At 43.5% G+C, this 27641-nt stretch overlaps 1 long non-coding RNA gene across 1 annotated transcript; it reads left to right on the top strand.

Annotated features, from left to right (window-relative positions):
- Nucleotides 1–22250: 22250 nt before the first annotated feature.
- LOC135982006 (uncharacterized) lies at nt 22251–26826 on the top strand. Its single transcript, XR_010599205.1, has 3 exons — nt 22251–23090; nt 25564–25679; nt 26805–26826. It is a non-coding gene; the product is annotated as an uncharacterized LOC135982006 (long non-coding RNA).
- Nucleotides 26827–27641: the final 815 nt, after the last annotated feature.

The raw sequence follows: 27641 nt of genomic DNA, 5'->3' as shown, positions 1-27641 counted from the left end.
CCAGCTGCCGGGGACCACCAGAGCAGCGGCCAGGCAGCTGGCCCCGGAGTGCTCTGGGTTCAGCAACACTGGCCACTGCAGAAGTCATGAAGGTCACAGGAATTCAAGGAATCCGCAACTTCCGCAACCTCTATGACAGACACGGAACCCTAGTTATTAGTTATTTGCTCTCCTTCCTCACTAAATACATGACTCACACTTTTCTTAGTCTTTCTCATGTCCTAATATCTTTAAAGAAGTTCTTCTTATTGCCTTTTATGTCCTTTATGAGGTGTAACTCATTTTGTGCCTTAGCCTTTCTGATTTTGTCCCTCTATGCTTGTGCTTTTCTGTCATACACCTCCTTAGCCCTTTGTCCATGTTTCCACTTTTTGTAGGATTCCTTTTTGATTTTCAGGTCACGAAAGAGATCCTGATGGAGCCATATTGGCCTCTTACTATTTTTCCTATCTGTCTTTCACATCAGAATAGATTGCAGATGTGCTTTTAATACTGTCTCTTTGCGAAATTGCCAGCTCTCCTTTTCCCCTTTGATTTCACATTCCTTGATGATTGTGTGTTGCAAAGCTCATCATGAAGCAACATCGTCATTTGACTTATTTGCTTGGCTCAGTAATAAAAATGTTGGTAATAATTAATGTAATTGTAATGCCCCACCTGTACTGGAGGCTGTTGGGTCAAAAGAGCAATGGGAACAGCACACGTTTGTGGCTCAGAAGCTGCCTCATGACATGTAGATTTAAAAATAAAATAAAAACAGGAACCCTAAACAGCAGCTCTGCGGGTGAGTCTGGAGACCTCCCAGAACTCCAAAGTGGTTTAACAGGGGTGAACTCAAACCTGGGATGTTTTTGCAGAGGTAGGGGAGAGGGGGAGGGAGAAAAAATGGGGAAGAGAAGGCAGCAGCTAGCATGCTGCTGCAAGCAGGCCAAGGACGCAGGAGCAGAAACAGCTGACTACTAACTATAGTCTGTAACCTATCATTTAAATCAGCTTCTGTACTAAATGACTGGAGGATAGCTAATTTTTAAAAAGGACTCCAGAGGTGATCCTGGCAATTACAGGCCTGTAAACCTGATTTCAGTACCAGGCAAACTGGTTGAAACTATAATAAAGAACAATATTGTCAGATATATAGATAAACATAATTTGTTGGGGACTAGTCAACATATTTTTTGTAGAGGGAAATCATGCCTCACCAATCTATTAGAATTCTTGGTGGGGGTCAACAAGCACGTGGATAAAGGGGATCCAGTGGATATAGTGTATTTAGATAATCAGAAAGCCTTCGACAAGGTCCCTTCCAAAGCAAAGTAAGCAGTCATGGCATAAGAGGGAAGGTCCTCTCATGGATTGGTAAATGGTTAAAAGATAGGAAACAAAGGGTAGGAATAAATGGTCAGTTTTCAGAATGGAGAGAGGTAAATAGTGGTGTCCCCCAGGGATCTGTACTGCTACCAGTCCTATTCAACGTATTTATAAATTATCTGGAAAAAGGGTTAAACAGTGAGGTGGCAAAATTTGCAGATGATACAAAACTACTCAAGATAGTTAAGTCCCAGGCAGACTGTGAAGAGCTGCAAAAGGATCTCTTAAAACTGGGTGACTGGGCAACAAAATGGCCTATGAAATTCAATGTTGATAAATGCAAAGTAATGCACATTGGAAAATATAATCTCAACTATACACATAAAACGATGGGGTCTAAATTACCACTTAAGAAAGAGATCTTGGAGTCATTGTGGATAGTTCTCTGAAAACATCCACTCAATGTGCAGTGGCAGTCAAAAAAGCTAACAGAATGTTGGGAATAATTAAGAAAGGGATAGATATTAAGACAGAAAATATATTGCCCGTATATAAATCCATGGTACACCCACATCTTGAATACTGTGTACAGATGTGGTTGCCCCATCTCAAAAAAAGATATATGGGAATTGGAAAAGGTTCAGAAAAGGGCAAGAAAAATTATTAGGAATATGGAACAGCTTCCATATGAGGAAAGATTAATAAGATTGGGACTTTTCATCTTGGAAAATAAATGACTAAGGGGGGATATGATAGAGGTCTATAAAATCATGACTGGTGTGGATAAAGTAAATAAGAAATGGTTATTTACTCATTCTCATAAAACAAGAACTAGGGGTCACCAAATGAAATGAATAGGCAGCTGGTTTAAAAGAAACAAAAGGAAGTATTTTTTCACACAATGCACAGTCAACCTGTGGAACTCCTTGCCAAAGGATGTTGTGAAGGCCAAGATTATAACAGGATTCAAAAAAGAACTAGATAAATTCATGGAGGATAGGTCCATCAATGGCTATTAGCCAGGATGGGCAGGGATGGTGTCCCTAGCCTCTGTTTGCCAGAAGCTGGGAATGGGCAACAGGGGATGGATAACTTGATGATTACCTGTACTGTTCATTCTTTCTGGGGCACCTGGTCACTGTCGGAAGACAGGATACTGGGCTAGATAGACATTTGGTCTGACCCAGTATGGCCGTTCTTGTGTTCTTATGTCAGAGAGCAGTCACTGTAAACCAGAAAGGAATGGAGGGAGAATTGTTCAGTCAAGAAGCCACCACAGAGCACCAAGAAACACCTGCCTTTACTGAAACTGGAACTCAAAACAGTAACCAAGTTTACACGAGATGGTTTATCAAGATATAACTGAACATTCTAAGAATTTCTCCTCCAAACTCTGGGCCTAGAGCAGTGAAAATTGTGAAACTGAAAAGAGAATATATACCGGTGGGGTTTATGTGCTAGTGCATTGTGTTTTCTAGCTCAAAATTCTACTTATTTCATAAATGTAAATTGTTACCTATAAAGTGAATATAATTAAGATAATAGTAGTTAATATTCACTAGATAATCATTTACAGTAGTTTACGATGTAAGCCTAAGTAGTTGTTCCTGCTAAAATAACTAACTTTGATTTACTTGTGTTTATTCTCCAACTAACTGATTTCTACTTTCCCGCCAAATGATTTAGATAAAACAAATCTGGCCTCTAAATTGCCTCTGGCTCTCTTTATTGCTCTGATGCAGAACACGCCTCCATTGGGCTCATTACACAGTAGGAAGACAAACTGATCTTCAAGGCTCTGTACCAGTAGTTGAGTAATCTCTCTGTTTTATTAGTAAGATAGTAAGATTGCATCATATTTTACAAATACTATTAATAACAATAATATTAAGCTGTCTCTTTACCAGTCAAAAGTGGTGTTTCCTGAATTCATCTTTTACAGATTTTTACTTCATATTGGCTTTGACTGTATCCCCTTCTTAGTATAAATCAAATGCTTTGTTACCTTTGTTAAAATTATGCAGATTTTATAGGTGGTGCAGATAGCCACACTTGGGAAGTATTAGACAACCATATACTGGGCTTATCCATATCCCTCTATATTGTTTATATTTACATCTTACCTCAGTCACTCTGGAGCACCAAGAAGAGAACAGGAAAGAGAAGGTAAAGTATCTTCATGGCAGAGGCTCATTCAGGTCCTCACTGTCGCTAGAGAGAAGACACACCAAGAAGGAGAGGAGACAGAGAGTTAATGTATTCAGGGCACTGGGGATTGTCATATACTGAGTTGTAAACATTTTGTTTTGATCCAAGTGATATCTAAAATCTATCTGCTGCAATTTATAATATTGAATATGATCTATAGAGCACCAGAGTGTGTTAGAGAAATGAAATTAACAAGTCCTTGCCTTGAGAAAGTTACATTATGAATTTTTACACTTGGCAAACATCTATGGCCTAGTCCAAAGCCCTTTGAGTCAGTGAAAAGACTCCCAATGTCACCTATAGGCCATGGAGAGGTCACTAGTGCAGACTGAATTCCAGCAAACAGCTCGATCTAGAACGTGACTTGGCAGGAAGGGGTTGTGTGTGTACCTGAGTGTATCTGTTTTATATAATTTTTAGTACTATTTTTGTGTTTATTTGCTTTTTTCCTGTTTTATGCATCTGAACAACTACAAAGATGTTTCATATCCTTTTAAAGATTAGAAATAAAGTTGATACCACAGACAAGCCCGTGTGCCATGAATTGACATGGGTTATTGCAAATGTTATATGATACATTTAAAAGCTTTTGCCAGGAGCAAGGTGTGACCTTTCCCATTTTGTTTTTTATTCTGACTCACTCCCCCTTAATAATAACAGTCATAAGTACAGACACAAACTGTTGTGTCAGGCCTGGCGAAGACAATGGGGGCTGGTGATGCTAAGCAGCTCTCAGGGTTCGTCTCATTAGTATTCAGAGTAGCAGCCATGTTAGTCTGTATCTGCAAAAAGAACAGGAGTACTTGTGGCACTAACTTAGAGACTAACAAATTTATTAGAACATAAGCTCTATTAGTATTGTAATCAAATGCACTTGCCACTAGCCACCCCTTGTGGCCATCCATGGCAGAGCAGCTCCTCGCTGAGCTAGTTCCCCTGGTCCAGGTCTCTGCTGGGCCGTGGTGGTTTCTCTGTGAAGTAACTCAGCCCTCTGACTGGGTCATAGTCTTTAGCCCACCCATTCCGGGGTTGCAGTTCTCCAAACTAAAGTTTGAAAATGTCCGTAACAGCAAGAGAAAGCCTTCCACCCCCTTTGCGGCTCTTCTTCAGCTAGTCCTCAGTTCTGTCTGCTGCCCACCTGCTGGGGTCACCTACTATTTCAAAGGGCATGTACGTCCCTTCCTGGGGGCCAGCAGGGATCCCAGTCCCACTCTCAATGCTGGGCTCCAAGTCAGGGGCTTGTACTGCATAGCTAGGTCAGATTCTCTACCCATAATGCAGTGTTCCCTGGACCAACTCTTACCTCACCTCTTTATAGGGTTGCCAGGTGTCCGGTTTTCGACTGGAACGCCCTGTCGAAAAGGGACCCTGATGGCTCCGGTCAGCACTGTTGACAGGCCGCTAAAAGTCCAGTCGGTGGCACAGTGGGGCTAAGCCAGGCTCCCTGCCTTCCCTGGCTCTGAAAAGCTCCTGGAAGAGGCTGGCATGTCTGGCTCCTAGCCGCAGGGATGGCAATGGGGTATACTGGGATATAGGTGCTTATTAGAGATGCTTAAAAATTTTCTGATGAAACTTGGTTGGAAACACCATTACTGAGGCTGCAAGGAACCTTTTGATCTGGAGAAATCCAAACAGGAGCCTTTGATCACCCAGAATGAGATTGATTTCCCAATTTATAATAAAATCTAGTTGTTGTGAAATCACAAAGGTAACAAGTGCATGTGTGTCATGGTGGAAAGGGGGGTGGTGTTTCTGTCCTTCTTCTTGGAAATCCATTAAAAGGACATTAAAACAAAATAAAATAAAAAAATAAAAAAATAACCCCTATTGAATGTTAAATCCACACATGAGTGATAAGACTACCATGGTCAATGCAGCTTTTTCTATTTCTCTGAGCTCACATGGATAGATCAGTATCTATTTCTTACAACTACTTCCTAATCCTTTTTTTGTTCTTTTTCTTTTTTTCTGTTTTTAAGAGAAGATGGTTCTCTCACGACTTGATTGTATGATTTATAACCCCCATCTCATTGTGCCATGATATTATGTTCATGGCATCCAAACAGAAAAGAGAATTATAACAACATTATCTTCCTGGAAGGTTGCAATGTAACACTTCTTAGCATTAGGAACAATACCACAAAAATACCCAAAACAGATAGAGACAAAGTAGACTGCTCCCTAAAACAGAGAGGCAGAAATCACTCCACCTTACTCCAGGCTAGTTCTTTGAAGACAGACTGACAACCACACAGATTGCACACGTCCTTCAGAGCCCCATAGCCTGCAACAGGGGTCAGGATACCCCTTACAAACTTGAAATGTAGCTTGTATTTTTAACAGTTTTCCATACACCACACATGGCAGCCAGATTTACAGTCCTATTATTATAATGAAAAACTAAAGGAAAACACCAAGGAGCATTTGTGCTGGGACCTCTGCGTTCTACGGCAGCCTCTGCTCAGTGCAGTCCAGCCTGCCCATCTCCATAGTGTTCATTGCTTCACAGTCAGCACCTCAACCACACAGACCTCCCCTTTCTCTTCCACACTGGTATTTGTACAGCTCTGAGGGCACCACTCTTCCTAGAGTGGCTACATCCTAGCTCTGCCCCTTTCCCCCCTCAATACCTGGGGCTTATTCCCTCTAAAAGAGGCTTTATGTAACCACACCTGGAAACTTCACATGTACCCTGATCTCCTCTCCTATGCCAGGCACTCTGTTATAACTAAGCCCAGGGGAAGGGCGGGGTTTCCATGTTTTCAGAAGAAGTTCCCTCCCTCCCAGTAAACACACTAGGCCCATCGCTTTCTCCATCTTCTATCCCTCTCTTTAGGAAACTGGCACAGACCGGTCCTCATGCAAACAGCTCCAATCAGTATCTGGTCTCCCAATTCTAATGCCCGGCTCTATTTCCCTCTTCATAAAAATCCTCCCTCCCTCCCCCTCCACACACACATCAAAGCCCTAGCTCCCTAGTGTATCCCCCAACCAAGGGCTCAGCTCAGTTTGGCTCCACTCAAATCCCCAGCACTCACATCCTCACTTCGCACAAACTACTAGCTACCTCACACAATGGTACCCAGCTCCCGCCCTCAGAAGGGCCCTGATCATTGCTCATGTCAGGGAATGCGGCCTGCAGTATTCTCAACACCCTGATGTGTCTGCTGCCAGTTGATCCAAAAACCCTAATCCCTTCTGTGTGGCTATGATCCCCCCCAGTCCCATCCCACATGTCCCAGTTTCCTGGATCCCCCCCACGTAACTCTATCCCCTCTAGTTTCCACACCATGCACCTCTGACCCCCCTGATCCCACCACATGTCCCTTTCCTCTTCATCCTACCCCCTCCTTCTTGTTCCTCTAACTTCCAATCTCCAGACCCCAAATCTCCCCTGCCTCACACCTCAGGTGTGTTTTCAGAGGGGCCCCAATGACCTCTCCCTCCCTTCTCTCTCTAGGCCTCTTGGCTGCCCCCATCTCCACTCTTCAGCGGGCTGCCAAGGGGCGCTGCTGCCCTCCCAATCCACAGAGAGACTGGTGGATCTTCAAGGGGAGGGACAGGGCCCAACCCTACATGAAGACTGAGCTCTGCTGGAGCCAGCTCTGCTGACTTGCGGGAAGCTCCATCAACTATAGTCATGTTCAGATCCCGGCGTTGTCATGGCAAAGACTGTCAAAGTCATTTTAGAGGGACCTGTTGTGCCCTTGCTCTCTATACAACACTAAGGCTATGGGAAAACCACACAGGCCCTGCTGCATTTCAAAGAACCGTGTTTATGACTGGGCACAAACATACTAGGCCTGACTTCCCATGGAGACTTCTGCTCCAACAATTTTGATGGGTACATCAGTAGGAGACATGGAAGGCCACTATAGGTATCCACACTGTTTAAAAGGATAATACTTAATTCTTCTACACCACATGATGCCCCCCCACACACACACACACATTCATGGCTCACGGTATCCTCAGTATTACGAAGGTTATTATATTCTATTTCAAGTATTTGAAACATCTCTGTAATGGGGCGAGTGCATAAAAATAGGAAAAATAAAAACAGACATTAATAATATTAGTTAATACTGTATAAAAAGGTGTACAAGTCATACAGATAGAGAGAGAGAGAAGCACACACACACATGCACACAGAGTTTGGTGCCAGGTTACTTCTGAGGGGGAATTGCTTCCTGAATTCCTTTCTGAGCGATGGGGCCTCCTCCAAAGCCCATTACAGCCAGTGAGTCTCTTTCCATTCACTTTACTCAGTTTTGTGCCAGGCTCAGGATGTTTAATTGGTGTAGATGTTCAGGCTGTAATCCTGGCCCCATGAAAGTCAATGACAAAATTCCCATTGATTTCCATGGAGCCAGTATTTCAACCAAGATTGTAATTTCCTCCAGGCAACAGTTTGTCAGCTGTAACGATGACACAGAAAATATGGAGTTTATTTTTAATAAGGTCATATTTATCCAGGCACAAGCAAGAATCCTTTGCAGAACCTAGGGCTAAGTCCTTAAAACATGCCTAATAGCAAATGCTGTGTCTGTGGCTCACAAAGGAGTTAGATTGAGTAACAGCAACAGTTGCTAGCGGAGCTAACCACAAACTCTCACTCACTTGTGAAGTAACGTCACCTTTTATCAGTTTCCTCCATACTGTTTGCTTTATACTTAGACATTCATAACAGAAGATCAAGCTGGGACTTGATGGGGCAGCATAATGTACATTTTAGAAACTAGATAGAAAATTAATATCTATCTGGAGATATAAATTATCAGCTGCAGGTTTTGGGGTTTTTTGGATTTTTGTTTGTTTGTTTTGCTCTGTAGACATACCCACAGGGTATTTGCAATATTATTTTGAGTATTAAGAATTCTTAGCACTGAGGCATCTCTGCTCCTACCATATGAGCAGGTAAAACACAGCACCCCTGGAGCAGAGCTAAGGGCCTTTTGTTTTAACGCTTTATGATAAGGGGACCAACTGCTTGAATCATGAAATGTTATCGCTAAATAAGTCAAAGCAGAGACTTGTTCTACAGGGTGCACTTCTGTCTTCCACTCAATTTGTGGAGGATTCTTCCCAGAAATCCTGATTTGGTCTTATTATAAATGAGAACCACGTCTTGAGAGTTAAAATAAGAGGGAAATTCAGATAACAGCCAGCAGAGGCCTGTTAGAGTTTGCGATAAAACAGCCATGCCATTGGCATATAACAATACCGGGATAGATCTACCCTGAATGTGCATTGGGAAAAACTTATCTTCCTTTAAAACATCCATCACACCATTATTATATAAATTCATAACAAGAGGTTCTAGAAGGCATTCCTGGAGTTCTCCCCAAGCTCCCGGGAAACATTCTGCATTGCCTTTACCCAACCCATATTGCTCTGCTGGAAAGCCTCCAAAATGCTCACAACTCTTAGACAGATACCTGTCCTTCTTAATTTTGCCCAAAGTTTGTCTAGATTCATAGAATCAAATGCCATCTTTAAAACTCTAATAATAGCATACAGTTTGTAACCATAACCACAGAATAACTATAAATCATATAGGACAAAATAAAAGCAATTACTAATTGTGGCTCTGCCAGCAACCTCCCTGCATGAGAATAGCTGTTTTTTATATAACTTATCTGTGTATATGGTGAGAACATAACAGGGAATGAAGAGGAGAGAGGTGGCCAGCCCTGGTCACATGACTGCTCCTTGTATCCCCCCTCTGCAGAGAAACATCCAGTGCCCCTTGTCCTTTCTCTGTGGAGAAAGTGGCAGGTAAGGAGACCTTCCAACAGCAGAGAGACAGTTGAAGTAGAGGGCAATGCCTGGGAGATGAGAGGGACAGCTCACTTCCCTGTCACAGCTCCTCATTGCCCCATTGATGTCCTCTTCCCCATGGATTCTCATACTTTGTCCACACCCCTCAACTTTTTGTATTTGGTGCCTCCAAATGGGAGGAAAAGGAGGGGAAGAGGAAGAAGGTGAATGGGAGGGGGGGGGGTCTGTGAATCTTTGTGGGGGGTTATATTTTGTAGGCTCTGAACCCTGGTTAGAATGAATCCCCCAGGGATCTTTGAGATGTCATACAGCTCTATAGAATCCTTAGAAATTTTCTTATATTTTCCTGGCTGCAGTTTAAGCCCAATCACTTCTTATTCTCTCTGTTCTGAAAGAATGGGACAAATCCTGAGAGGTGCTTGGCACCTGCAAATGCCACTGGATTCCCCCTGTTTGATGCATCAACATTTTATGTCTCTACTTTAGATAGTTATCGTTAATGCTGATACTTGTTATGTGGGGGAAAAGATATGGAATACTCGTGGTTTTCTCCCATCACTTACTGTAAAATTCCTCAATTTACATAAACAGAAAAAAAAATGTGGATTCCTGGCACACAGTATTTATAATGTTATTCACTTTATTTCTCATTTTAAAAAGGATTTTAACCTCTTTGTAATGGGTTTTGATGCATTAAATTAGGAAATTTCCCTAAATATGAGTAAAATATTGATTAAATAGTGTACAAAACAAATACACAAATACACATATCCTACTACCAATGTTTCCAAGCTACAGCTGTATTCTGAAATTCTTCTCTGCAAAGGGACCCTCATTTCAATTTAATAGGAGGCTTTCCATCTTTTTTCAGAGAGCTTTCAATCAGGCACTAGATGTTTCCTAGTTGTAAATATTGATATTGTACCTTCCTCAAGGCAGGAACTTGGCTACTGTTTTTCCTTGAAATTCTCCGGAAATGTCTATGATGCTGTACAAATTATAATTATTATTATTATCATTTCGCAACACAAACTTAGTCAATGTAACATGCTTCAAAAAAGATTTCAACAAATCAGCATTTCACAATCCCCCATAGGCTATAAATAGAGACTCTCCATCGCCTGTCTATCTTGGAGTCTCTTCTCTCCAGCTACATTGAGTTAGCAGCCAAACTCCATCCATGAAGATTCTTTACCTTCTCTTTGCTGTCTTCTTCCTGGTGCTGCAAAGCTCTCCAGATAAGATCTTAATGAAAATGAAGGGAGAATATAGAAGGACATTTGTGAGTCTGTACTAAGCTTTCCTATAAATTTGTATCATATTTTCCCAGCGTTTTTTCCTAAAGAGTTGTATGGTTTTCAGCAGAGACTTGACATTTGACTGGAGAATAGTCCTGAGGCAAGAAAGGTGCTTTAATGTGCCTATTAAGATCCGTTCAGACTTGGCTGAACTATGACCTGAAATAATATCACCAACGTTCTACCTAGTGGAGTCGCACAGGAACTGGTTCTTGCCACTGCACTAATCAACATTTTTATAAAGGATATGAAAAAAAACCATAAAATCATCACCTATAAAGTTAGCAGGTGACAAAAATTAAGGGACAGGTCACTCATATAGAGGGATTTGGATCACTTGGTAAGCTAAGAAGAAGTAAACAATCATACAGCTATATCTAGATGTACGGATCTAGGAACAAAGAAGGTTGGCCACAGTTATAGGGAGAGGGACTCCATCCTGGGGAGTAGTGACTCTGAACAAAGATTTGGGGGTGGGTGGATGGATAATCAGTTGAAAATTGCTAAAAGGGTTAATACATACTTCGAATGCATAAAGAGGAAAATCTTGAGTAGGGATAGAGAGATTATTTTACCTTTGTATTTCACACCTCCAGATGTGACCACTTCATGAATACTGTGTCAAGGTCTGGCGTACACACTTAAGGAAGAATGTTGATCAGTTGGAGAGGGTTCATAGAAGAGCCTTAGGAATGATTAAAGGATTTGAAAACATGACTTCTAGTGATAGACTCAGAAAGTTCAATCTCTTTAGCTTAACAAAACTAAGTGATTGGGCAACAAAATGGCAAATGAAATTTAATGTGGATAAATGTAAAGTAATGCACATTGGAAAAAATAACCCCAACTATACATACAATATGTATATGGGGGCTAATTTAGCTACAACAAGTCAGGAAAAATATCTTGGAGTCAAAACTAGGCGGGGACAGGCCCCCCTGGCCAACCTACATGGTGCTCCAGGGTAACAGTATTTTGCTGCTGCACAGAGATGGCAAAGCAGCTGTGAGCTCCATTGTTTCTCCCTCTCCATGGGAGAACCCCATGTGGCTGCCTCAGTTACATCCTCACTTGCAAATTTAGTCAGGTTTCTAAGCCTGGATCTTTGGGATTTGCGCTGCCATTCTGGCTCCTGCATGGGAGTCTGCTGCACAGGGCAAGGTCTGGACACTCAGGCACAAGAGAAGGGACCTCATGATGGGGAGGTTTGGGAGGCGAGGGGAGCAGAGAGAGGGTTGACAGGCCATGGAGCACTGATGTGGGCGTTACACACTGTGCAGCCAAGCTGGGACTGAACCCAACTCCTCTGACAACAACACAAACCAAACGGCTTTGTCAAAGGTCCAAGGAAAAGGTAAAGATTTATCCATGTGAGCTCACTGAAATATATACATATGTATGTCTCCTGGTCTAGGAACACCCCTGGGTGGATTTAACATATGAAAGTGACCTTTTATTTTATTTATATTTAATTTAAAAATAAGAAAAAAGGGATTAGTATGGAAAAGAAATTACAGAAGAGCCCCCGCACACAAATCAAAACACTCACAGGCATGTTTGCAGTACACCACCACACACAGTTACTTTTATTAAAAGGAGAAGAACAAGCTATTATGGGTGATACAAAGGCTCCTTGTGGATTTTTTCCAGCATGCAAGAGTGTTTGCAGCCCAGATGAAAGGGATACAAGTGTTGGGGTCACTAGGCCTGCCTGAGCTAAAATTCTTCCATGTTTAAACTCTGTCCTTCCATGTTTAACTCTGATCGACCTCAAAAACCAAGGACAGGAATTGGAATGTGTAAACAGCCAATTAGCAATTACGACCTTGCTCATACCAGGTACCAAACAATAATGATGAGGTTTGCATGTTTCTAGCTGGGGAAGGGGTAATAAACTAAGGGTAAACAGAACCAAATAACAGTTTAGAGAGAAGTTACTAACAAGCTAGATTTATAGCCCTAGAATGATTTAATTGCTTAAATGTATAAACATGCAATCGGTAGAGGGGGGGTGTGGTAGAGAGGGGGAGAGAGGGGGGGCTTAGTTGTAAAATGTATAAAGAAGAGAGAAACTGTTTTTGCTGATGTGCTTGATTTGAGACTTGCCTGTCTCCTTGCACCACTTTGAGATCTCACATAAACGTTGATTGTTTCTCCACCCCGGTATGTTTATTGACGCGAAGCACTCCAGGCAACGAACCCCACTGTTGCTGTCCTCGGGCCCCTGTGCTGGCAACACAAGGATTTTAGAAGCAAGGTGTTGTCTGCCAGATTCCCAGTGATCCCGCATTGACAATCTCTGCTGCCATCACTCACTCTGTGTGGTGCAAAAAGGCAAGAAACTCTCACATTCTATGTTTATAGCCATTAAAACAAGGACACTATAAAATTACATTTCAAATGCAGAGGAGGAATTTCCCCATCATTGAATGTTGAGTAGAGATATACCTGGTGAACTCCAGAGCAGGGGGTTTATTTCTCTCCTGCAACATTCTTCTACAGACGTTTAGTGAAGATAGTCAGATATAGCTAAACATGGGAACTGGCTGCACACCTGAGTTTTGAACATGGATCACCCCTTCCTTTACCCCTAACTCTTCAGTAAAGGAGGCAGATTCTCATTTTCTTACAAATGTCCTTCCTATTAATATTCTAAACAGTTAAAGTGACAACCACAAAAATAAAGTCGCTGGGTGATTAAAAAAAGAACCCTAGCAAATTAAATATTCAAACTGCTGGAAATATGATGTATCATATAATTGACATGTTCCACAAACTTTTAAAAAAAAGTTGAAATTTGAAATTCCATTGAGGGAGTTAATCCAAATTGTGACCTTTAGAAATGCTGACGCTCTCTATGACATATAGAAAAAATAAAACCAAAGATATGTAAGATGTAGAACAACGTGACTCACATCCATATACAGTTTTCTTCTCAAACACACTTTTGTTCATAGCTAAAACTAAAACAATAAATATTTACTTATAGGATAAATAAGTTATTCATAAAGAATGCCCGGACTATTCTGTCTTCCAGCGCATCAAGCCTAAAGCCTGACCCTATTCACATGGTAGTTCCCTGATGATAATTTCTGTACATGCTCAGTGAAGCAGCCAAGAGAGTAGCAGTGCAGTTGCTACCACAGAGCTCCTATCTTCACTTCTCCTACCCCAAAACTGCCTCTATGGAATTCTAAAAGGAGAAATGTGAAGGCTCGAGGTATGTACTGAGCTACCTTAAAGACTGCCAGTAGCATAAACCCTTAAAGTGCACTCGTGCTTATGGAATTGCATTGAAGAATGAGCAGATCTGATAATATACGTGTGCCCCAGCAGTCAGTGTGTGTTACGCATCCGTTACAGGCTCCAGCTAGAGGCTGGCTCTTTAGTTCAAGCTGAAGACACTTGAGCATTTAGCTCCAGAGGGTCCTGGTTTAAACTACAGAGCGCTGGCCAAGACGGCATGGCAGCCATCACAGGTGTGCTCAAAAGCACCTCCGTCCCACAAACACACATAGGAGCAACTTTTTGCTCAGCACGGCTCCTCATGTTTGCAGCATCTGGACCCAGATGTTCTTTAACACAGTTCCAAGAATGCTGCACGGCACCTGCTTTATCTGAAATCCTCACATGTTCGTCACTGTGTTCATCTCCAGTTTTTCACACTGTCATTGTGGATGGACTCTACAGTGAGGTCCAGATCACAAATTGAGTTTCATGGTTCTTCCATTTTTGAGTGGAATGATTTGAAAATGCCTTTTTTTACAATGGGAAAATCATGGTTATATCCATGTTATTTGGGTGCAGCTTACCATCTCATCATCTGACTTGGCCAGTGCCTCAGTTTCCCCTGTTGGGTCAGTGGTTTAACTTCCTCGCTGAACCAAAACTTCCCCCATCTGGGGCAAAACAACATTAAAAAGAAAAAAAACCCACACACGCTCTGGGCTAGAGATGCTTCCTTCAAGGTCAAGTGAGCATTTCTTCCCCTCGTCTGCTTTCATGTAGGGCTCCCAATTCTCCTCTGCTCAGGACTTCTCTAAGCTCCTCTCAGTTAGCTTTTGCAGGCTTCATTTTTAAGCCATTTTTTGGTCAAGATCAGCCCTCCTGCTTTTCCCTGCTCTTTTTCTTGCCAGAGAGACTCACAACAGGTCCCTCCGACTCCCCTCAGTCTGATGACAGCAGGCCTTTCAAATCCAGAAATGATATCTGGAAAGAGACCTTTCAAGAAATGGACAAGCATGTGAGAAGATGGGGTTATAATGGAATCAGATTGTCAGCTGTCATTATGGTGAGTGCTAATGAGAAAATTCCATGGTTGAATGTGTCCTCAGGTACTTACTGAAAATCATAGAATCATAGAATATTAGGTTTGGAAGAGACCTCAGGAGGTCATCCAGTCCAACCCCCTGCTCAAAGCAGGACCAACACCAACTAAATCATCCCAGCCACGGCTTTGTCAAGCTTGGCCTTAAAAACCTCTAAGGATGAAGATTCCACCACCTCCCTAGGTAACCCATTCCAGTGCTTCACCACCCTCCTAGTGAAATAGTGTTTACTAATATCCTAATAAGATCCTTACTGGGAGAGTGACATATAAAACTCCTGAAAGGTTTAAAACTATTAGCATCAATCAAAAGCCAACATGTGGCTAGTTATTTGAAGTCCGGCCGGTAGCACCTTAAAGACTACCAGATTTATTTGTGCATAAGCTTTTGTGGGTAAAAAAACACTTCTCCCCACAAAAACCACTTTTTACCCACGAAAGCTTATGCCCAAATAAATCTGGCAGTCTTTAAAGTGCCACCGGACTCCTCGTTGTTTTTGTGGATACAGACTAACACAGCTACCCCCTTATACTTGTTATTTGAGCTTTTCTATGATAGATTAAATCATTTTATACTGTGATATGACAGACCCTACGCACACATCCTGAAACATAGCTCAATATTTGGACACATTTCTTTTTGGTAAACTAAGCGTTAATATGGTAAAGAGCAGCCATTTTGATCTCACAGGTGTTTCACAATGATACAAAGGAAACACATCCCCTGTGCTCTCTCTTGGGAAATTTACTTTAGTCCTTCCCTGTTGTTTCCTGTACTCTTAAATGAAACAACAATGTAGATGTATGTCACTGTCTGGACACAGACACTATCTTATGGGTTGCCAGGCGTCCAGTTTTTTATTGGAATGTCCAGTCAAAAAGGGAAGTTGGCAGCATCCAGTCAGCAGAGCTGACCAGATGCTGAAAGTCCGGTTGGACGCAATAACCAGACTCTGAGATTGGGGGACGGGAAGAGCAGCAGCTGCAGCAGGAGCCACATGGATTAGCTGCTCTCTGCTCAGTTGCTAAAGCCTGACACAGAGCACTGGCAGGCGTCGGGACCCAGCTCCAAGAGGTAGGTGCTGCCCTCCGGTGCGTGTGTGTGCATGTGATCCTGACTGTCCCACCCTGATTTCCCCAGCCCTGGTCCCTCACTACAGGGACTGACACCTCCCTGCCCCAGCCCCTTGCTCTGGGGACTGGTCCCTGCTCTGCCCTGATGGCCCTAGCCCCTTGCTACTGGGACTGACCCCTGCCATGTCCCACTGTGCCCCAGCCCCTCAATCCAGTGATCAATCCCCCTTCCCCCCCCCCCCCCCCCGCTGTGCCTTAGTTGGGCAGGCGGGCAGGCTCTTCCTCAGTTCCTCCCAGCCTGGCTCTGCGGGCAGCAGGTGAGTCTGGGGAGAGGGAGGAGAGAGCGGAGGGGATAGAGAGAGAGTGAAGGAGGGAGGGGAAGGGGAGCGAGCACGGAGCAGGGCCTTGGGAGATAAGGTGGGGAATGGGGTGGGGCAAGAATGTTCGGTATTCAGCAATTAGAAATTTGGCAACCCTACACGGCCTGTGTGATGCCATGCTGTTTACACAGTGATGTCTGCCTTGTGACATCCTGAACTTACCCATCCCCTTTTACAGCAAGTTAGCAGGAAACTGCACTTTCCAATCTGTGGAAGGAGGAGGCGACATCTATAGTGGCAGAAGCCCCCAGCACGTTTATATTCATTGGGGTTGCTGATATGGTGGGTGAAACCTGCACGAAGAAAAAGAGTCTAGATTTTCATTCACACATAAGTGTAAACAAGGGCTGTGATTACAGGATAACGGGCATTTCCAATTAGCTGAATTTCCAGTTCACTGAGACAAGGCAAGTCAGCCCAGTTATCTTCCTGTGCCCCCTTTCACTAGATCTTTGATAACACTGGTCTACAATTTTTGAGAAGTCGTCTGCTTCAGAGATAAAATGTGCTATTTATTATGTATTTTGATGTGCTGAATTCAAATATGACAATTAAAACAACTGATTGGCTACTGTTTCTAAGATATTTAAGTTTTTACATTTTATGTCTATGTATATTGTGTAGATAGTAGAGGTTTAATCATAAATTGTAAACCTAGGTTTTTTCATGTGTTTATGGTTGCTTTACATGATAATATTTCACCTGTTCTGTTTATGTAACACTTTAAAAATCAGCAAAAGGGTTATATAAATAAAACTTATTATAAAACAAAAGGCAAAAAACTATTATGTACATAGTTTAGTCCTATTCAGTGTCTACTCGGCGCTTCTTGGCTTGTCTCTTGTATTCATTAAATGGAGCATCTCTTGTCACTGTCCAGCAATAGTCTGCAAGCATTGATGGGCTCCATTTGCCCTAATAGCATTTCTCCATTGTTGCAATGTCCTGGTGAAATCGCTCGCCATGCTCGTCGCTCACTGCTCCGCAGTTCGGTGGAAAATAATCTAGATGAGAGTGCAAAAAATGTCTCTTTAGTGACATGTTGCAACCAAGGCTTTTGTATGCCTTGAGGAGGTTTTCCACCAACAACCTGTAGTTGTCTGCCTTGTTGTTTCTGAGAAAATTTATTGCCACTAACTGGAAGGCTTTCCATGCCGTCTTTTCCTTGCCACGCAGTGCATGGTCAAATACATCATCTCGAAGAAGTTCACGAATCTGAGGACCAACAAAGACACCTTCCTTTATCTTAGCTTCACTGAACCTTGGAAATTTTCCACGGAGGTACTTGAAAGCTGCTTGTGTTTTGTCAATGGCCTTGACAAAGTTCTTCATCAGACCCAGCTTGATGTGTAAGGGTGGTAACAAAAGCTTCCTAGATTCAACAAGTGGTGGATGCTGAACACTTTTCCTCCCAGGCTCCAATGACTGTTGGAGTGGCCAATCTTTCTTGATGTAGTGGGAATCTCTTGCACGACTATCCCATTCGCAGAGAAAACAGCAGTACTTTGTGTATCCAGTCTGCAGACCAAGCAAGAGAGCAACAACCTTCAAATCGCCACAAAGCTGCCATTGATGTTGGTCATAGTTTATGCACCTCAAAAGTTGTTTCATGTTGTCATAGGTTTCCTTCACATGGACTGCATGACCAACTGGAATTGATGGCAAAACATTGCCATTATGCAGTAAAACAGCTTTAAGACTCGTCTTCGATGAATCAATGAACAGTCTCCACTCATCTGGATCGTGAACAATGTTGAGGGCTGCCATCACACCATCGATGTTGTTGCAGGCTACAAGATCACCTTCCATGAAGAAGAATGGGACAAGATCCTTTTGACGGTCACGGAACATGGAAACCCTAACATCACCTGCCAGGAGATTCCACTGCTGTAGTCTGGAGCCCAACAGCTCTGCCTTACTCTTGGGTAGTTCCAAATCCCTGACAAGGTCATTCAGTTCACCTTGTGTTATGAGGTGTGGTTCAGAGGAGGAGGATGGGAGAAAATATGGGTCCTGTGACATTGATGGTTCAGGACCAGAAGTTTTATCCTCTTCCTCTTCCTCGTCTGACTCAAGTGAGAATGATTGTGGTGCATCAGGAACCGGCAGTCCTTCTCCGTGGGGTACTGGGCGTATAGCTGATGGAATGTTTGGATAATGCACAGTCCACTTTTTCTTCTTTGACACACCTTTCCCAACTGGAGGCACCATGCAGAAGTAACAATTGCTGGTATGATCTGTTGGCTCTCTCCAAATCATTGGCACTGCAAAGGCATAGATTTCCTTTTCCTGTTCAACCACTGGCGACGATTTGTTGCACAAGTGTTGCAGCATATGTGTGGGGCCCACCTCTTGTCCTGATCTCCAATTTTGCAGCCAAAATAAAGGTGATAGGCTTTCTTAACCATAGTGGTTATACTGCGCTTTTGGGATGCAAAAGTCACTTCACCACAAACATAGCAGAAGTTATCTGCATTGTTCACACAAGTACGAGGCATCTGTGCTCACTTTGGCTAAACAGAAATGTGTCCCTTTGCAAAATCAAACACTGACAAATAAGAGAGCACGACACTGTATGATTTCTCGAGCTGATATAGGGCAATTTGTTCAGCAGAGTGATGTAAGTTTCGTTATGATTGCATCATCCATGACTTATAGGAATAACATGATGCAATTCATATAATGTATGACGCAATACCAGCTTCAGATTGCATCATTCATTGTTTTGCCTAAAAACCAAGTACTGTCCAAACCCAATCATAGATTTATTCACAGATCCAGTCAAAGATGTATTTTAGTCATTTCTGGTTTAAATTGAGATCCCTTCCCTTTATAACTCACTTATCCTCCGCCATTCCCAAGTCAAGGGTCGTATATACTGACCCAATAGCATATCTTGAAAACTAGAGCCAATCAACAATTTTAAGCATCATTTTCGTTCTCAGTGACCCAGAATTAGTAAAGTTTGAGTACATTTATTTCAGAAGCATTTTGGCTGTAGAGCAGTGTAATATATAAATGTCTGTAGCTCTGTGCCCATTCACCAGCTGCCTCTAAGAATTGAGCAGAGTGAATTAATTCAGCAGATATGCCGGCTTCCTGGTTAAACTCTGTAGAACTCTAGCACTGAGCATGGGAGTTTAAACCAGTCCCACCCAGTCAAAACGTCTGATTGTCAGTGAGACTCGGCCCAGACATTCTTGTGAAGACTCAGCACTTGGCAATACTTTCTCAATGATCAATTGCCAAGCCTGCACCCCTTACTCGTCCTGCAACCAAATTCCCTCTAACAGCCACCGTCCTGCAAGAGTATTACTGTTTTTATCAGTAACATACCCACTCCTAGTGTCCTCACTGGGCAGAGAAGCATCCAGTCCCCCTTGTCCTTTCGCTGTGGAGAAAGTAGCAGGTGAGGAGATCAGGAACCTCCATCCACACAGAGACAATTGACATAGAGGGCGCTGACTGGGGGGATGAGAGGGGCAGTTCACTGCCCTGTCACAGCTCCTCATTGCCCGGTTGATGTTCCCCTCTGCATGAAATGTCATTTTTGGTCCACTCCCCTCAACATAGGGGAACATAGGGGAAAAGGGAAGAAGAAGAAGATGACTGGAAGGGAGATTCTAAAGGGGTCATGAAGCTTTGTGGGGGGTTGTGTATTGCGTGCTCTGGGTGCTGGTTAGAATGAATCTTCCAGGGAACACTGAGGTGTCAAATGCCTCTGTAGAACCCTTAGAATTTTTTTTTTTTTAAGATTTCCTGGCTGCAGTTTAAGCCCAATCAGTTCTTGTTCTCTCCTTCCTGAGAGAATGAGACAAATCCTGAGATGTGCTGACTACCTTCAAGTAACATTGGCTTCCACACGTTTGATGCATCTATATTTTACGCCTCTATTTTAGTCTGTTATCTTTAAGGCTGATGCTTGTTATAGGGGGGAAAGAAAGGGAAAACTCATGTTTTTTTTCCTACACTACTGTAAAACTCCTCAGTTCAGATATACAGAAAAAGCAGACCCATACATTCCTGACACACAGTATGGGAAATGTTATTCACTTGAGTTCTGATTTTTAAAAGAATTTTAACCTCCGTTTTATGGGTTTGGATGCATGAACTAAGGCTTGGTCTACACTACCCCCCCTAATTCGAACTAAGGTACGCAACTTCAGCTACGTGAATAACGTAGCTGAAGTTCGAAGTACCTTATTTCGAATTAGTTCAAACTTACCTTGGTCCACACTCGGCAGGCAGGCTCCCCCGTCGACTCCGCGGTACTCCTCTCGGCGAGCTGGAGTACCGCAGTCGACGGCGAGCACTTCCGGGTTCGACTTATCGCGTCCAGACTAGACGCGATAAGTCGAACCCAGAAGTTCGATTTCCAGCCGTCGAACTTGCCGGTAAGTGTAGCCAAGGCCTTAGAAAACTTCCCTAAATACATGTAAAATATTCATAAATATAGTGCAAAACAAATACACAAATGCACACACCCTACTGCCAATGCTTCCCAGTATGGCTGTATTCTGAGATTCCTCTCTGCATTAGGGCCCTCATTTATATTTAATGGAAGGCTTTCCATTCTCCTCAAAGGGCTTTTGACCAGGCAGTTGGTGGTTTCTACTTGTAAATATTCATATTGTAACTTCCTCAAGGCAGGGACTTGTCAGCTGTGTTTCCCTGAAATTCTCCAGGAATGTTTATGGTGCTGCACAAATAATAATCACTATCCCTTTAAGATTGCAGCACAAACTTAATAAATGTGACACGCTTCAAAACAAGATTTCAACGGATCAGCATTTCACAATCCCCAGCAGCCCATAAACAGCAACTCTCCGTCTCCTGTCCATCGTGAAGTCTCTTCTCCCCAGTGACGTTGAGTTCTCAGCCAAGCTTCAGCCATGAAGATTCTCTACCTGCTCTTTGCTGTCTTTTTCCTGCTGCTGCAGAGCACTACAGGTAAGATCCTAATGAAAGGAAGGGACAATATAGACGGATGTTTGTGTGAGTCTGTACTAAGGTTTCCTCTAACTCTGAATTATAATTTATTTTCCAACTTTTTTTTTCTAAAGAGTTGTAAGGTTTGCAGCAGATACTTGACATTTGGTTGGAGCCTATTAAGATCCATTCAGATTTGGCTAAACTCTGACCTGTAATATTATCCCTAATTTCAACCTAGTAGAGGCCCACAGGGATTGGTTCTTACGGCTATGCTAGTAAACATGTTTCTCAAGGGCCTTAAAGAAAACATAAAATCATCACCTATAAAGTTTGCAGGTGACAAAAATGAAAGGACAGGTCACTCATACAGAGGGATTTGGATCACTTGGTAAGCTGGGCACAAGCAAACAATCAAACAGCTAAATATAAATATATGGATCTAGGAACAAAGGTCAGCCAAGCTTTCAGGAGAAGGAACTCTATCCTGGGAACCAGTGACTCTAAAAACAAGTTTTGGGGGTTGTGGGTGGGTAATCAGCTGAACATGAGCTTTGAGTGCAATCCTGTGGCTAAAAGGATTAATGCAATCCTTGCATACATAAAGAAGGGAATCTGAAGTAGAGCGGTTATTTTTCCTCTATATTTGACACATCCAGTTGTGACCACTTCTAGTATGCTGTGTCCAGTTTGGGTGTCCACAAGACAAGACGGATGTTGATCAGTTGGAGAGGGTTCAGAGAACAGTCACAGGAATGACTAAAGGGTTAAAGACATGCCTTATAGTGATAGACAAAAAGTTCAGTCTCTTTAGGTTAAAAAGAGAAGGTTAAGAGGTAACTTTATCACAATTTATTAGTATGCATGTGAGGAAGAAATATATAATAATGGGCTCTTCAATCTAGTAAATAAAGGTATTATGTGATCCAATGGCTGGGAGTTGAAACTAGGCAAATTCATATTGGATATATGGTGTAAATTTTTAACATTCGGTATGTTTCAGCATGCAAAACAGAACTGAATGTATGTATGGTCCACATACAAGATGTGTCCTCTTCCTCTGGCCTCACCTAATGAAAATACCCTTTGGGCCAGGGCATTGTAGCGGGGTGGCTACCCCGCTCCTGCCTGAGGGGTTTAAAACAGCCCTGGCAGAGGGCTGGGGCAAAGAGAAAAGCTACTGGGCTGATTGGGGAAGTAGCCACAGCTGGAATGCCCCAATCAGGCCCCACTTGGCCTGTATAAGAAGGCTGGGAGCGAAGAGCTCAGCAGTCTCTCTCTCTCTTCAGAGAGAGAAGGGCCTGGCTGCAGGGAGCTAGACAGGGTACCTGTAGTGGAGCAGGCCTGGATAGCCCCAGCCTGGATAGCCCCAGCCTGGATAGCCCCAGCCTGGATAGCCCCAGGCTGTGGCCTAGTGGAAGGCCAAGGGGTACTGGGGGTTGCAGAGGGCAGCCCAGTGCTAGGCCAAGGAAGCCTGTCCAAACCCCCCTTGCCAGTGATGAGCGGCCTATACTGCAGTTTGCCCCAGGGAGTGGGGGCTAGTTGGTGACTGGCAGTGGCCTAGTGCTGAGGCAAGGTGGGGATAGTGGGTGGGGGTTTGCCAGGGAGGGGAGACCTAGTGTGTGGGTACTGCCAGGGGGCAGCACCCAGAGCAAAGGGCACTGGGGTCCTGGGAGGGACATGGGAGCTGAGAAGGAGAGAATGAGTCAGATCACTGGCCTGCAGAGGGTGCTCCAGAGGCTAGAGAGCTAATTCCCTGGATGACCAGCAGGAGGTGCTGCAGGGGTGAGTCCGGCCCTCTTACAGGCATTGTGAACTGGGATGGGAAGCAGGAGACCATGAATTGGAATGTAATATCTTCTGTCAATTAGGGTGAACTATTTAGGGCTTTTTACATGCTTTATTATTAAGTGTTGTCTCATGCCTCAATGAGGGAATACACAATCTGGAAAAAGAAACCAGATATATGATGTGGCAGACTATTTTCCCAATGCCTTAGCCATACTGTCCCCTGGAAATAATCTGCCATATTTTTGTGTTTGGTTTCATTACTGGAAATGTCATTGTGTGGCGTTGGAAAAGTTTCTGCAGAAATGACAATGTGCCTGTGTTATTGTTGTTTCACACTATTATATTTATTATAATAATTTATTATAATACAGTTAGCACCTGAGAGCCCCAGTAATGGACTGGGACCCCATTGTGTAAGGATCTCTTCTACTGTACAGCAAAGACATGCTCCCTGCTGCAACAAATGTACAATCCATATATAAGACAAGAGAGGAAACAGACAGATAGGTGAAGCACAAGGAAGCAATGAGACAATACTGTTTAGGTCTTGGGTTGATATCTGTGAGCAGTGGATGCTTTAAGGAAAGCACAGCTAAAATCTAATTTAAAATAATCCAATCAAAATATCCTAAACGACATTTGGACTATGTTCTCAAAAGGTCCGGCCTGTGTGGCATGTCTAAACCTGGCAACTGGTCATTGAGAAAATATTCCAAAGTGCTGAGTCTTCACAGGAATCTTTATGCAGGGTCTCACAGACAATCAGGCATTCAGACTGGAAGGGACTTGTTCAAACCCTTCTGTTTCTAAAAGTACCAGCCATCCAACCCAGGACTGAGCTGGTTCAACCCTGTTCAGCCAATCAACATTTATGATTCATAGATTCATAGATTATAGGACTGGAAGGGACCTCGAGAGGTCATCGAGTCCAGTCCCCTGCCCGCATGGCAGGACCAAATACTGTCTAGACCATCCCTGATAGACATTTATCTAACCTACTCTTAAATATCTCCAGAGACGGAGATTCCACAACCTCCCTAGGCAATTTGTTCCAGTGTTTAACGACCCTGACAGTTAGGAACTTTTTCCTAATGTCCAACCTAGACCTCCCTTGCTGCAGTTTAAACCCATTGTTTCTGGTTCTATCCTTAGAGGCTAAGGTGAACAAGTTCTCTCCCTCCTCCTTATGACACCCTTTTAGATACCTGAAAACTGCTATCATCTCCCCTCTCAGTCTTCTCTTTTCCAAACTAAACAAACCCAATTCTTTCAGCCTTCCTTCATAGGTCATGTTCTCAAGACCTTTAATCATTCTTGTTGCTCTTCTTTGGACCCTTTCCAATTTCTCCACATCTTTTTTAAAATGCGGCGCCCAGAACTGGACACAATACTCCAGCTGAGGCCTAACCAGAGCAGAGTAGAGCGGATACTGACTTGTACATCACTGTTAGGAATCAGAAACAGTCAAAACCACATCAGAAGTGGGTATGAGTAGTTTGTGATTCAGGCAGCTACCTGCTTTCCATCCTGTACAGGTGTAGAGCTATGAAGGACACTCTGATCATTGCTACGCTTTGGAAGCATGTAGCAGGGGTAGGGTGATCATAAGTCCCGTTTTGACCTGGACAGTCCCTTTTTTAAGCTCTGTCCCTGCCGCCCCTATTTTCTTGGCAAAAGTGGGCATTTGTCCCTTTTGCTCTTGCCAACTTGATCAGTTGGCAAGAGCAAACGAAACAAATGCCCACTTTTGTCAAAAAAGTGGGTGTGGAGGAACATGCAGGGGGTGAGCGGCGATGCCACCCCACATGAGGGTGGTGGGTGGCAGGGCTCCGGCAGGGGGAAGGCAGGGCTCAGGTGAGTAGCGACTCCAGCCCAAGCCTCTGGATGTGTGTCACTGCTTACCCAAGCCCTGCCTGGACCCTGTGCGGGGAGGGGGGCTCAGGTGGGCCTGGGGCGGGGGGCCTCAGGCCAGCCCTGCACAGTGTCCCTTTTTCCATTTGGGAAATATGGTCACCCTAAGCAAGGGAGCCAGCACATCTGGTTAATTAACTCTCTCTGTTTAATTATTAGGGACACCTATTGACTGGGCACAGAACTACGGATTATGTATTATCAAAGATTAAGTGAAAGCCTGCATAGGAAGATGGGGGAGGGGTAGCTCAGTGGTTTGAGTATTGGCCTGCTAAACCCAGGGTTGTGAGTTCAATCCTTGAGAGGACCACTTAGGGATCTTTGGCAAAATCAGTACTTGGTCCTGCTAGTGAAGGCAGGGGGCTGGACTTGATGACCTTTCAAGGTCCGTTCTAGGAGATAGGGTATCTCCATTAATTTAAGATAACTGGGGAGACTTGACCTGATCTCAGTGAATGGGAATTTCAGTTAATGAGAAATGCCCATCATGCTGCAATCGGTACTCTTTTTTTTACCCTGCTGTGTGAATGCAAATCAAGACTTTTTCTCTGTGCAGGATTCACTGACCCCAGACAATGTATAGGTCGTGGAGAATTCTGCAACACTAGATGTCACCTACCTTCTAGACAGATTGGAACCTGTGCTATTGGGATCCCTTGCTGTAAAGTGGAGGTAAGTTCAGGATTCAACAAGGTAGACATCACTGTGTAAACAGAATATTTGTGTCTCTCCTTTCTATAGCTGTAGTTTAATGACCTTGAAAGCTCAGAAATCATGGCACAACCCTGTGACATGGGACAAAGGAAACTTTTGTTCTGTCCTGATTGTGGACTATCTGGAGTTTACATGTTAAAATAACCTTAGAGATGCTTTACTCAGGCTGCCTATGGCCTGTCCACAGCCTGGAGGAGCCCAGTATCTCCACAGTGCTCAGTGCTACAGAGCTTGCCCCTCTGAGATCCAATAACACTCAGCACCACCCCAGGACAATGGAACTCAGTTTGTGGCCTGCTCCTCTGTACAGACTCCATCCAGAATGAACCAGTGTGGAAAATTGGAAATGAACAAAATGATGAACTTGTGAGACTTACAGGTCCAGCAGGTGCAGGGCAGCATTATTGGAGCTGTGTAACAGGATATCTGGGTACAGAGCCTTCAAGTATGAGGTGTCGCCTTGAGCATGAAGTTGCTTCTGTGTGGCATGGAGGTGCATTTGAGCACACGTGTGATGGCTGCCATTCCTTCTGGGCCAGCACTCTGTGGTTTGAGCCACAGTTTTATGCTACTTTCAGTCCTTAATGTAGCTCAGTACATACTCAGAACATTCACATTTCTCTTTTAGAATTCCAGAGCTATTACAAACCTTGGTGACTTCAATGCTAACATTGCCCAGAATTTCTTCTTACTGGTTTGAAAATGAAGGTTCCTGGAGTAAAGTTAATTTGGTCTCATTGCTTATCTTTAGCCAATTCTTCTTGTCACCTGCTGGATCTCTAGAGAGTTAGGGGTAAAGGGAGGGGAAATCCATGTTCAGAAGTCAGGCATATTTACCTGGTAAGCCAGGTGGGCAGCCAGTTCCCATGTTTAGTATATCTGACTATCTTCATTAAAAGTCTGTAGAAGAACATTGCAGGAGAGAAAAGAATCCCCTGCTCTGGAGTTTACCAGGAATATCTGAACTCACCATTTAGTGATGAGGAAATTCCTGCCCTGCTTTTGATTTGAAATGCAATGCCACATCTTCCTTATGCTAATGGCTATAAGCATAGAGTGTGAGAGTTTCTTCTGTTTTTGCAGCTCTGGGAGTGAGTGATGGCAGCAGAGATTGTCAATGCAGGCTCGCTGGGAGTCTGGCAGACGACGCCTTGCTTCTAAAATCCTTGGATCCTTTTCATCTGGATTGTCAAGAATCTCCTGAGCTGGAAGAAAACTAAAAGGGAGCCGTTGTGTCACCAATAAGAGCTTGTTCTCTTTTTAATACGAGTAACTGTCTGTGGTGCTGTATTGCAAACATGCGTGGGAGTGATTTGATTGGCACACGGGGGCTGTTTTGCTATTTCTTTTCCATCAAAATCCCTTTCTTTTTTTTCTTTTAAATTAAATATAAATAAAATAAAAGGTCATTATCATATGTTAAATCTGCACTGGCGTGTTCAAGACCAGGGGACTTACATATTTGTATGTTTCAGTGAGCTCACTGGTAGAAAGCTTTAAAGGTTCCTTACATCTTTAACAAAGCTGCTTGGCTGGTGGTGTTGCCAGAGGAGTTGTGTTCAGTCATAGCTTTGCTGTACAGTGTGTAATGCCCACAGCATGTCGACCCTCTCTCTGCTCCCCTCACCTCCCAAACCTCCTCTCCATGAGGTCCCCTTCTCTTGTGCCTGAGCGTCGAGACATGGCCATGTGCAGGGCGCTACCTGCAGGAAGCGGGATGGCAGCACAAATCCCAAATACCGTGGATTATAGAAGCCTGACTAAATTTGCAAGTGTGGGTTTAAATGAGGGAGCCACATGGGGTCCTCCCATGGAGAGGGCGAAACAATTGAACTCACAGTCACTTTGCCATTTCTGTGCAGCAGCAAAATACTGTTACCTCCAGCTTTTCTCCTCAAAGCAGCTCCTTTTCTCAGTGCC

This window comes from Chrysemys picta, chromosome 3, assembly GCF_011386835.1.
Source record: "Chrysemys picta bellii isolate R12L10 chromosome 3, ASM1138683v2, whole genome shotgun sequence".
Classification (NCBI taxonomy): Eukaryota; Metazoa; Chordata; order Testudines; family Emydidae; genus Chrysemys; species Chrysemys picta.
The sequence above is the reverse complement of the archived record's forward strand: the minus strand, read 5'-3'. Positions and strand labels throughout refer to the sequence as shown.